Below are 12,446 nucleotides of genomic sequence, written 5' to 3' on the forward strand. Positions count from 1 at the left end.
GGGTTCATACTATGTTATTCTAAGATTAAACACCTAAAATACCTAAATTAAATTAACAACATGGGGTGGCTGGTCTCACCTCGATCGAGTTCGGAGGGGGTCAGTGACGGGGACGGCGGCGGGGATGATGCAGGGGCTCCTTGATCTCTGCAAAAACAAAATATAAACAAAAACATTATTATCGTCATCTTAGGACTTAGTGAAAGTCCATAAGCTACATTGAATTATTCTATTCAAATTTACTTATAATTTCCTATTCTTTTAAAATTTACTTATTCAAATTTACTTATAATTTCCTATTCTTTTCAAATTTACTTATTGAAATTTTCTAAAAATTTCCTATTCTATTCAAAAGACCTACATTTACTTTTTTTTCAATTTCATATTTTATTCTATTCAAATTTACTTATTCAAAATTTCTAAAATTTCCTATTCTATTCAAAAGACCTACATTTACTTATTCTTTTCAAATTACTTATTCAAATTTTCTACAAACAAAATATACTAAAAACCTACATTTACTAAAAACAAAAACCTACATTTAACAAAAACTAAAACCTATTTAGCAGTGGGAGGAGGAGGAGGGAGGGGGAGGAGGGAGGAGGAGGGGAAGGGGGCTGCTGGAGAGGGAGGGGAGGATTGGAGGGAGGAGGAGGGAGGAGGAGGAGGAGGAGGAGGAGGAGGAGGAGGAGGAGGGGGCTGCCGGAAAGGGAGGATCGGAGGGGGCGCCGCCGGCGGAGCGGGAGGAGAGAGGAGGGCTGTGGGAAGAGGGAGATAGGAGGGCGGCGAGAGGAGGAGGGAGATACCTTGGGGGAGTCGGCGGTGACGGCGGGCGACGACGTGCGGCGAGAGTGTGTGAGGGAGAGTGAGAGGGACGCGCGCGGCGCGCCGTGTGTGTGGATAAGGTAAGCATAGTGGTAGCGCTTTTTAGAAATAAGTGCTACTGCTATTTAGCAGCAGCGCTCGCCGTAGAACAGTGCTACTGCTATGTACAATAGCAGTAGCACTTTTTAGAAACCGGCGCTACTACTATACCTATACTGCCATGCAACCGTTGGCAACTATAGTAGTAGCGTGTTTTTTAACACAAGCGCTACTGCTACATCAATAGTAGCAGCGCTCTTCTGCGCCAAGCGCTACCGTTATTTAGCACCAGTGCTTCCTTATAAAAAGCACTACTACTAAGCTCCTATGTATAAGCATTTCCCTAGTGGTGCTATATTGAAGTGTTCCTGAAGAGGTCGAAGGATGGACGGTCAATCATCCACAGGCATTGGGCTAAAGTTGCAAAGACCTTCAACATGAATGAAGGCTCAATATTCGCCTTCCACTTCAGCAGTTTTCCAGATGAGATGCATCTGTCTATGTACCATCTATGATGCTAATTTGTAAAGGTTCTAGATGTTGCATGTGAAACTTGGTGCTGGTGCAGTTGTGTAATGGGGTAGCTGAGTGCTGAAGTTATATCATGTTGTACTCGGATGTATTTCAATTATGAAATCCTAGTTCCTTAATATGGAAATGAAATATATTATGTGCTTAATATGAATATCAGTTAGATTAGTAAATGGATTGTTAATTATAGGGCAATTAGCCTGCTAATTGGATAATTAGCCTGCTAATTGGGTTTTCCTATTGCAAATGGTTATTGAGAAAACACCGTGGCCCATGACCTCAGGCAACGCACATAGTTTCTAGGAATAAACCGTGTTGGATCAATGAACAATCACACACGACATTCTCTTGAAAACTGTTTGCGTTACGCCACCTTGCACAAACGTTTTCCTTGGAGTGACTGTGTGGGATGTATATACGAACAGAAACGTTTAGCGGGGACTGACTGTGTGGGGTGTACTTACGACCGGAAACGATTTCGCCTATATAATTGTATTTTTTAGCACTACTGTACGTATAATCGTATTTGGTCGCTCGCCGGTCGCACACGACCTCATTTTGCCGAGCGTGTGTGCCAGGAGGGCATATCCCCGACGGTTCCGAACACCGTCGCGGAAAGGGGTTAAAAACCGTTTGTATAGCACCTCGTTGTACCAGTGATGGTTCCTCCTAATGGTAGGACATCTGGGGCTCATGCCATTGTCAACGTCGTCAATAAACGAGAGAATTACACAATGAGCGGCTGACACCAGGGACCCAGCAGGTGTGCAGTTGTTATTTACTTTTTTTAGGAACAAGCAGTTGTTATTTATACTAGTTTTAGCGACGGATCAGGGTAACAACGGGGCTGTGCGGGGGCTGTGGCCCGGCTAGCCAAGGTTTTATTTATGTTTACCACATCATGAGCCCAGTTGTGTTTTTTTCTTGCTGAAAATGGCTAGCCCAGTTCTACTTTTTTTAAGAAATACCCAAATGCGGCCTAGTTGCTTTGTCAGCCCTAATGGGTTGCAAATCTTTCAAGACGAGGAGAGTTTCATTCGGCTTGGCCAGAAAATGGGTTATCGGTGAGAAATGGGCTATACATTTTTAAAACACATCAAACCGGGAATTAGTTTCAATTTTTTTATTTCAAGATTTTAAATTCCATATATTTTTATGCATGGACAATTATTTGGATTTTATATTTACATAAATTTAATTTTCAAATTAGTTTGAATGTGACTCAAAATTTCAGGATTTAAAATAGTTGACCTCACCGAACTATGCAAAATTTTGTATAATTTTTAACCGTGGCCACAATATGGGCTGTAATACTAACAAAAAGAAGATACTCCAAAAAATCCTTAAGAATTAGCAAATGGGCTGTAAATTGTTAGAAATAATGGCAGATGGGTTGTATGATGTTTTCCACACATTTGGGCTGACTTGTGCGCCTACTATAGGTTGACGCGTACGCTTTCCTAAAAAAAGGTTGACGCACACGCAACACCATGTCAACTTATTCAACACACGAGAGCAGTGACTATTGGATGTCCATCCAACGGGAGTCGTGCTTCTTCAATCTGTGCTCTTCCTGCTCCAGCCGCTCAAACAAGTGCCAGCGGGACTGCCTGCTCCCTCCTCCCGCGGCCGGCTGTGCTGCTGCGCAGGCCTCACCGGCCCACTGTACTCCCATCACTGGCCTAGACATCCCTCTACTCACCCACACCTGCTGTTATTCTCCGGCGACGGCAGGCGAACCAGTAAACCCTCGTACTCCCCTCCGCATGGGAAACAACTGCCGAGTCTTCCCTGGCTCCGTGTCGTTCCCTTCCCAGGCCTCGCCGTCGTCCACCGCCCTGGTGCTCTCGGCGTGGCATGGTCAACGTGGTCAACGAACGAGATCCATCGGAAGTGGACTGTACGTGGAGAGGCTGACAACTGGGTCTGTGGCCGCGCGCAAGGCAATGCCACCTTATTACGCGTAAAATAATGATTCCTCCACCTAACAGCAGGGACCCACCGAAAGGGCCTCTGTATTTCGTGAAAAAACGTTCCCCCCGCTGACAGCTCAGACCCACTAGCTATATCTTCGCACGCAAGGAAGTGCCTCCTTATTACGCACAAAAAATGAATACTCCCCCTGCTAGCTGGGACCCACCGTAGTTGGAGGCTGACTTGTGGGCCTACGGACACGGGCGGAGGGCTTTGTCAACTTAGTCCATATGAACGATTCTAGCTCCAGTGACCGTACGATGTCCATCGAACGGCTGTAGTGCTTCTTCAACCTCTGGTCTTCTTGCTCCAGCCGCCCAACCCAGCACCGGTCGTGCTGCCTACTCCTGCCTCCCGTGGCTGGCTCTGCTGCCGCGCAGGCCTAACCGCCCCACCCTACTCCAACCTCTCACCAGGCCATCCCTCTACTCACCCACAACCCCTGTTATTCTGCGGCGACGACAGCCTCACACCGCAGCCGAACCAGTCAACTCTCGTACTCCTCTCCACATGGGCATCCACTGCCACATCTTCCCCGGCTCCGCGTCGTCCCCTTCCTAGGCCTCTCCATCGTCCACCGCCATGGTGCTCTCGGCGCGGCGTGGTCAGTGTGGTCAAGGAACGGACTTCCATCGGAAGAGTAATGTACGTGGAGAGGCTGACATCTGGGTCCATGGCCGCAGCAAGGATGCCTCCTTATTACGCGCAAAATAATTATTACTCCACCTGACAGTAGGGTCCCACCGGACGGGTAACCGTATTTCGCACGCAAGGAAGTGCATCCATATTACGGGCAAAAAAATGATTCTCCCCTGATAGCTGGGACCCACCAGCAATAACTTCGCATGCAAGGAAGTGCCTCCTTATCCTCCCTGATAGTCGGGACCCACCTGGTCGAAGTGTACATAGCGTTGTCATTCTGGTCGCAAATGTGTACGTACATATTTGTCGATCGGTCTGTCTGCAGGCTGCATCGATAAACCGTGGCCGAGTAAGGAAGGGCACGTGTCGTAGTAGAGGCGTGAACGTAGCATGTCACACAGTCCCGTCAATATTGTGTACACGTACGTATGTACATCTAGGGTGCAGGAAAGTAAATACGGCCACGTACGTACATACAGGCGGGGTATCGAACACCTACTAGCCAGGGCTCGTGTACATGGAGAGGCAGCGGAGAGTAGTGACTGCGTCCTGTTCATCGGCAGCCAACCAGCTCGGTCGGAACGGAGAAACTGCATCGTCGTTTTCATCGAGAGGCAACGAAATGTGTCCTGTTCAACGGGAGGCAACCGGCTTGGACGAAATAGCCGAAATGAGGCCTGGCGTACTGCAGAACAAAGGAAACGGCCTTCTGTTCGACCGCCTATGGTCGAAACGGGATCCTGTTCACCAGGAGGGGTCTGGCATACCGCAAAACGGAGGAAACAGACTTCTCTTCGACCTCCTATGGTCGAAACGGGGTCCTTTTGATCGGGAGGGGTGTGGCGTACCGCAAAACGGAGGAAACAGACTTCTCTTTGACCTCCTACGGTCGAAACAGGGTCCCGTTCATCGGGAGGGGTGTGGCGTACCGCAAAACGGGACTCCATGGGCTACTGTTCATCCACCATCTACTGCCTCACTCCAGCCTCCACGGGCTACTGTTCATCCACCGTCGACCTCCTCTAGCCTCCACCTGTGACTGTTCATCCACGGCGTCTCCCTCCTGCCTCCACCAGCTACAGTTCATTCACGAGCTCCTGTTGATCCAGCCTCTACCGCTCCTCCACCGGCTACTAGGCAACCACCCCTCCACGGGCTACTGTTCACCCAGCCTCTACCGCTCCTCCACCGGCTACTGCTCAACCACCCCTCCACGGGCTACTGTTCATCCAGCCCTCCACCGGCTACTGTTCAACCAGCCCTCCACGGGGTCCTGTTCATCCACCCCAACCGGCTCGATCGGGGTCCTGTTTATCCAGCGGCAACGACCTCCACTACCACGGGGTCCTGTTCATCCAACCCCCACCGGGAACTATTCATCCATCCCCAACAACGCTCACTGTTCATCAAGAGGCAACAGGATCGATCGACTTTAGTTAGAAGCAGTAGCAAAGGAATCGCTCGACCGGGTTCAGTTAACAGCCAGGGATCGATCGATTGCTCGGGTTCAGTAATGTGTAGCCAGTGCAATCGCTCGGGTTCAGTAGGCGAACGCCTCGCTCGGGTTCAGTCCGAGCCCACCGCCTCGCACCCACGCGCGTACGTGTACGAGAGAAATGTGCAATCCCTCCGTGCATCGCTTGGCCTCGACCACCCACCGTAACCTGGAACTCCACGATATTTTCCTCGCCCTCGCTTCTACCACTGTTTTCTCCGTCATGGACGGCCCAAACAATGTCATGCAGCTGCGTCTCGAGCCCGCCCAAGACAAAAATCCCATTTTTTGTCATGATTTTTTGTCATAGAAGTAGGAGCCCACCACATCTATGATGATACCAGGTTTTGTCACAACTATCGTCATAGCAGTGTCATAAGCATGATCGAAAAAAATTCGTTCAGCCCAAAATTTCACGGATGTGTCTTTTTTTGTAGTGAAACCACGGGAGGTCGACGCGCGGTGACGGCGAAGTGGATCGTGGGCCGCGGTGCTACGGCCTGAAGGGGTGACGCAGCGACGGCGGGAAGACTACGGGGCGGCATAGACCACGTGCCACGGTGCTATGGCCCGAAGGGGTGGTGCAGCGGTGGTCCGCGGGTCGGTTATGCCACGGGTACGGCCTCAGGCGGCCGCATGAAGGAAATATGCCCTAGAGGCAATATGTTGTTATTTTATGTTTCCTTATTCATGATAAAGGTTTATTATTCATGCTAGAATTGTATTGATCGGAAACCTTAATACATGTGTGAATACATAAACAAACATCGTGTCCCTAGTGAGCCTCTACTAGACTAGCTTGTTGATCAAAGATGGTTAAGGTTTCCTAACCATGGACATGAGTTGTCATTTGATAATGGGATCACATCATTAGGAGAATGATGTGATGGACAAGACCCATCCGTTAGTTTAGCATAATGATCATTCAGTTTTATTGCTATTGCTTTCTTCATGTCAAATACATATTCCTTCGACTATGAGATTATGCAACTCCCGGATACCGGAGGAATACCCTGTGTGCTATCAAACGTCACAACATAACTGGGTGATTATAAAGATGCTCTACATGTATCTCCGAAGGTGTTTGTTGAGTTGGCATAGATCGAGATTAGGATTTGTCACTCCGAGTATCAGAGAGGTATCTCTGGGCCCTCTCGGTAATACACATCATAAGCTTGCAAGCAAACAACTAAGGAGTTAGTCTCAAGGTGAAGTATTACGGGACGAGTAAAGAGACTAGTCGGTAACGAGATTGAACTAGGTATGAAGATACCGACAATCGAATCTCGGGCAAGTAACATACCGATGAACAAAGGGAATTACGTATGTTGTCATAACGGTTCGACCGGTAAAGATCTTCATAGAATATGTAGGATCCATATGGTGATCCAGGTTCCGCTATTGGTTGTTGACCAGAGAGGTGTCTCGGTCATGTCTACATAGTTCTCGAACCCGTAGGGTACGCATGCTTAACGTTCATTGACGATATAGTATTATATGAGTTATGTGATTTGGTGACTGAATGTTGTTCGGAGTCCCCGGATGAGATCATGGACATGATGAGGAGTCTCGAAATAGTCGAGAGGTAAAGATTGATATATAGGACGATGGTAATCAGACACCGGAAGTGTTTCGGAGGGTACCGAGTACTTATCGGGTCACCGGAAAGGAGTTTCAGGCACCCCCGACAAAGATATGGGCCTTATGGGCCAAGAGAGGTAATACACCAGCCCACAAGGGGCTGGTGTGCCCCTATACAGGTCGGCCCCCTTCCTTCCCTCTCCCCCATCTTCCCTTCCGCCTTCTTCTTACAAGGAAAGGGGGCGCAGGGCAAGGCAGCAGCCCTAGGGCTGCGCCAGGTCTCTTGGGGCGCCCTAGGTGTTGCCTCCTCCCCTCCCACCTATATATACATGGGTAGGGGGCGCCACACAAGGACACACAACATTGTCTTAATTAGCCGTGTGCAGCGCCCCCGTCCACCCTTTACTCCCTCGGTCATATTTTCGTAGTGCTTAGGCGAAGCCCTATGGAGATCACATCACCATCATCGTCACCATGCCGCTGTGCTGCCAGAACTCATCTACTACCTCGCCGTCTTGCTGGATCAAGAAGGCGAAGGACGTCACCAAGTTGAACGTGTGCGGAATGCGGAGGTGACGTGCGTTCGGTACTAGGTCGGTTGGAGCGCGAAGAAAGTTCGACTACATAAATCGCATTGTGAAATGCTTCCGCCTACGGTCTATGAGGGTACATAGACACACTCCCCCCTCATTCCTATGCATCTCCATAGATAGATCATTGCGTGTGCGTAGATTTATTTTTGTTTTCCATGCAACGATTACCGAAAGTGGCATCATGAGCCAGGTCTATGCGTAGATGATATGCACGAGTAGAACCAAAGAGTTGTGGGCGGTGATAGTCATATTGCTTCCCACCAATGTATTATTTTGATTCGGCGGTATTGTGGGATGAAGCGGCCCGGGCCAACCTTACATGTCCATGCACATGAGACCGGTTCCACCGACTGACATGCAACTAGCTTTGCATAAAGGTAGCTGGCGGGTGTCTGTTTCTCCTACTTTAGTTGAATCGAATTTGACTATGACCGGGCCTTGAAGAAGATTAAAACAGAAAAATTGACGAATCACCGTTGTGGTTTTTGCCATAGGTAAGAATGGTTCTTGCTAGAAGCCCATAGCAGCCACGTAAAACTTGCAACAACAAAGTAGAGGACGTCTAACTTGTTTTTGCAGGGTATGTTGTGATGTCATATGGTCAAGACATTATGTGATATACGTTATTGTATGAGATGATCATGTTTTGTAAGTTATCGGCAACCGGCAGGAGCCTTATGGTTGTCTCTTTATTGTATGAAATGCAAATGCCATGTAATTACTTTACTTTATCACTATGCATTAGCGATAGTTGTAGAAGCCATAGTTGTCGAGACGACCACGAAGCAATGATGGAGATCAAGGTGTCGAGCCGGTGATGATGGAGATCATGTAGATGTTTTGGAGATGGAGATAAAAGCACGAGATGATGATGGCCATATCATGTCACATATTTTGATTGCATGTGATGTTTATCTTTTATGCATCTTATTTTGCTTAGTACAGCGGTAGCACTATAAGATGATCCCTTCACTAAATTTCAACGTAAAAGTGTTCTCCCTGAGTATGCACCGTTGCTAAAGTTCATCGTGTTGAGACGCCACGTGATGATCGGGTGTGATAGACTCTACATTCACATACAACGGGTGCAAGACAGTTTCGCACATGCGGAATACTTGGGTTAAACTTGACGAGCCTAGCATGTACACACATGGCCTCGGAACACTAGATACCGAAAGGTCGAACATGAATCATATAGTAGATATGATCAACATAGAGATGTTCACCATTGATGACTACCCCATCTCACGTGATGATCGGACATGGGTTAGTTGATTTGGATCACGTATCACTTAGATGACTTGAGGGATGTCTATTTAAGTGGGAGTTCATTAGTAATTTGATTAATTGAACTTAATTTATCAGGAACTTAGTCTTGGTAGTTTTGCAAATCTATGTTGTAGATCAATAGCTTGCGTTTTAGCTCCCTTATTTTTTGATTTGCTCCTAGAGAACACTAAGTTGAAAGATCATAGTAGCAATGATGCAGACTAGGTCCATGATCTGAGGATTATCTTCATTGCTGCACAGAAGAATTATGTCCTTGATGCACCGCTAGGAGACAGACCTATTGCAGGAGCAGATGCAGACGTTATGAACATTTGGCAAGCTTGATATGATGACTACTTAATAGTTTAGTGCGCCATGCTTTACGTCTTAGAACCGGGACTTCAAAAATGTTTTGAATGCCACAGAGCATATGAGATGTTCCAAGAACTGAAAATTGGCATTTCAGATTCATGCCCGTGTCGAGAGGTATGAGACCTCTGACAAGTACTTTGCCTACAAGATGGAGGAGAATAGCTCAGCCAGTGAGCGTGTGCTCAGAATGTCTGGGTACTACAATCGCTTGAATCAAGTGGGAGTCAATCTTCCAAATAAGATAGTGATTGACAGAGTTCTCTAGTCACTATCACCAAGATACTAGAACTTTGTGATGAACTATAATATGCAAGGGATGACGAAAATGATTCCCGAGCTCTTCGTGATGCTGAAATTGGCGAAGGTAGAAATCAAGAAAGAGCATCAAGTGTTGATGGTTGACAAGACCACTAGTTTCAAGTAAAAGGGCAAGGGAAAGAAATGGAACTTCAAGAAGAATCGCAGGCAAGTTGCCACTCCCATGAAGAAGCCCAAAGCTAGACCCAAGCCTAAAACTGAGTGCTTCTACTGCAAAGGAAATGGTCACTGGAAGCAGAACTGCCCCAAATACTTGGCGGATAAGAAGGATGGCAAAGTGAAAAAAGGTATATTTGATATACATGTTATTGATGTGAACTTTACTAGTGTTCATAGTATCCCCTGGGTATTTGATATCAGTTCAGTTGCTAAGATTAGTAACTCGAAACAGCAGTTACAAAATGAACAGAGACTAGTTGAGGACGAGGTGACGATGTGTGTTGGAAGTGATTCCAAGGTTGATAAGATCACCATCGCATACTCCCTCTACCTTCGGGATTAGTGTTGAACCTAAATAAATGTTATTTGGTGTTTGAGTTAAGCATGAATATGATTAGATCATGTTTATTGCAATACGGTTACTCATTTAAGTCAGAGAAGAATTGTTGTTCTATTTACATGAATAAAACCTTATGTGGTCATACACCCAAGGTGAATGGTTTATTAAATCTCGATCATAGTGATACACATATTCATAATATTGATGCCAAAAGATGCAAAGTTGATAATGATAGTGCAACATACTTGTGGCACTGCCCTTTAGGTCATATTGGTGTAAAGCACATGAAGAAACTCCATGCAGATGGATTTTTGGAATCACTTGATTATGAATCATTTGATACTTGCCAACCATGCCTCATGGGCAAGATGACTAAAACTCTGTTCCCCGAAACAATGGAGCGAGCTAATGACTTATTGGAAATAATACATATCGATGTATGTGGTTCGATGAGTATTGAAGCACGCGGCGGGGATCGTTATTTTCTGACCTTCACAGATGATTTGAGTAGATATGGGTATGTCTACTTAATGAAACACAAGTCTGAAACATTTCAAAAGTTCAAAGAATTTCAGAGTGAAGTGGAGAATCATCATAACAAGAAAAATAAAGTTTCTATGATCTGATCGCGGAGGCGAATATTTGAGTTACGAGTTTGGCCTTCATTTAAAACAATGTGGAATTGTTTCATAACTCACGCCACCTGGAACACTACAGCGTAATGGTGTGTCTGAATGCCGTAACCGTACCTTATTAGATATTGTGCGATCTATGATGTCTCTTATCGATTTACCACTATCGTCTTGGGGTTATGCATTAGAGATAGCCGCATTCACGTTAAATAGGGCACCGTCTAAATCCGTTGAGACGACACCGTATGAACTGTGGTTTGGCAAGAAACCTAAGATGTCGTTTCTTAAAGTTTGGGGTTGCACTTATGTCAAAAGGCTTCAGTCTGATAAGCTCGAACCCAAATCGGAGAAGTGCGTCTTGATAGGATACCCTAAGGAAGCAATTGGATACACCTTCTACCATAGATCCGAAGGCAAGATCATTGTTGCTAAGAATGGATCCTTTCTAGAGAAGGAGTTTCTCTCGAAAGAAGTGAATGGGAGGAAAATAGAACTTTATGAGGTAATTGTACCTTCTCTCGAATTGGAAAGTAGCACATCAGAGTAAACCGTTCTCGTGATGCCTACACCAACTAGAGAGGAAGCTAATGATGATGATCATAAAACTTCAGATCAGGTTACTACTGAATTTCGTAGGTCAACCAGGACACGTTCCGCACCAGAGTGGTATGGTAATCATGTACTGGAAGTCATGTTATTAGACCAAGGCAAACCTACGAACTATAAAGAAGCTACGATGAGCCCAGATTCCGACAGATGGCTTGAGGCCATGAAATCTAAAATAGGATCCATGTATGAGAACAAAGTGTGGACTTTGGTGGACTTGCCCGATGATCGGCAAGCCATTGAGAATAAATGGATCTTCAAGAAGAATACAAACACTGATGGTAATGTCACCATCTACAAAGCTCGACTTGTCACGAAAGGTTTTCGACAAGTTCAAGGGGTTGACTATGATGAGACTTTCTCACCCTTAGCGATGCTTAAGTCTGTCCAAATCATGTTAGCAATTGCCACATTTTTGTGATTATGAAATCTGGCAAATGGACGTCAAAACTGCATTCCTTAATTGATATCTTAAAGAAGAGTTGTATATGATGCAATCAAAAGATTTTGTCGAACCTAAAGGTGCTAACAAAGAATGCAAGCTCCAGCAATCCATCTATGGACTGGTGCAAGCATCTCAGAGTTGGAATATGCGCTTTGATGAGGTGATCAAAGCATATGGTTTTATACAGACTTATGGTGAAGCCTGTATTCACAAGAAAGTGAGTGGGAGCTCTGTAGCATTTTTGATATTATATGTAGAGAACATACTGTTGATTGGAAATGATATACAATTTTTGGAAAGCATAAAAGGATACTTGAATAAGATTTTTTTTATAAAAGACCTCGGTGAAGCTGCTTATATATTGGGCATCAAGATCTATAGAGATAGATCAAGACACTTAATAGGACTTTCACAAAGCACATACCTTGACAAAGTTTTGAAGAAGTTCAAAATGGATCAGTCAAAGAAAGGGTTCTTGCCTATGTTACAAGGTGTGAAGTTGAGTAAGACTCAAAAGCCGACCATGGCAGAAGATAGAGAGAGAATGAAAGTCAATCCCTATGCCTCAGCCATAGGTTCTATAAATTATGCCCTGCTGTGTACCAGACCTATTGTGTACCTTGCC

This window comes from Aegilops tauschii, chromosome 6 (assembly GCF_002575655.3).
Source record: "Aegilops tauschii subsp. strangulata cultivar AL8/78 chromosome 6, Aet v6.0, whole genome shotgun sequence".
In the NCBI taxonomy this organism is placed as follows: domain Eukaryota; kingdom Viridiplantae; phylum Streptophyta; class Magnoliopsida; order Poales; family Poaceae; genus Aegilops; species Aegilops tauschii.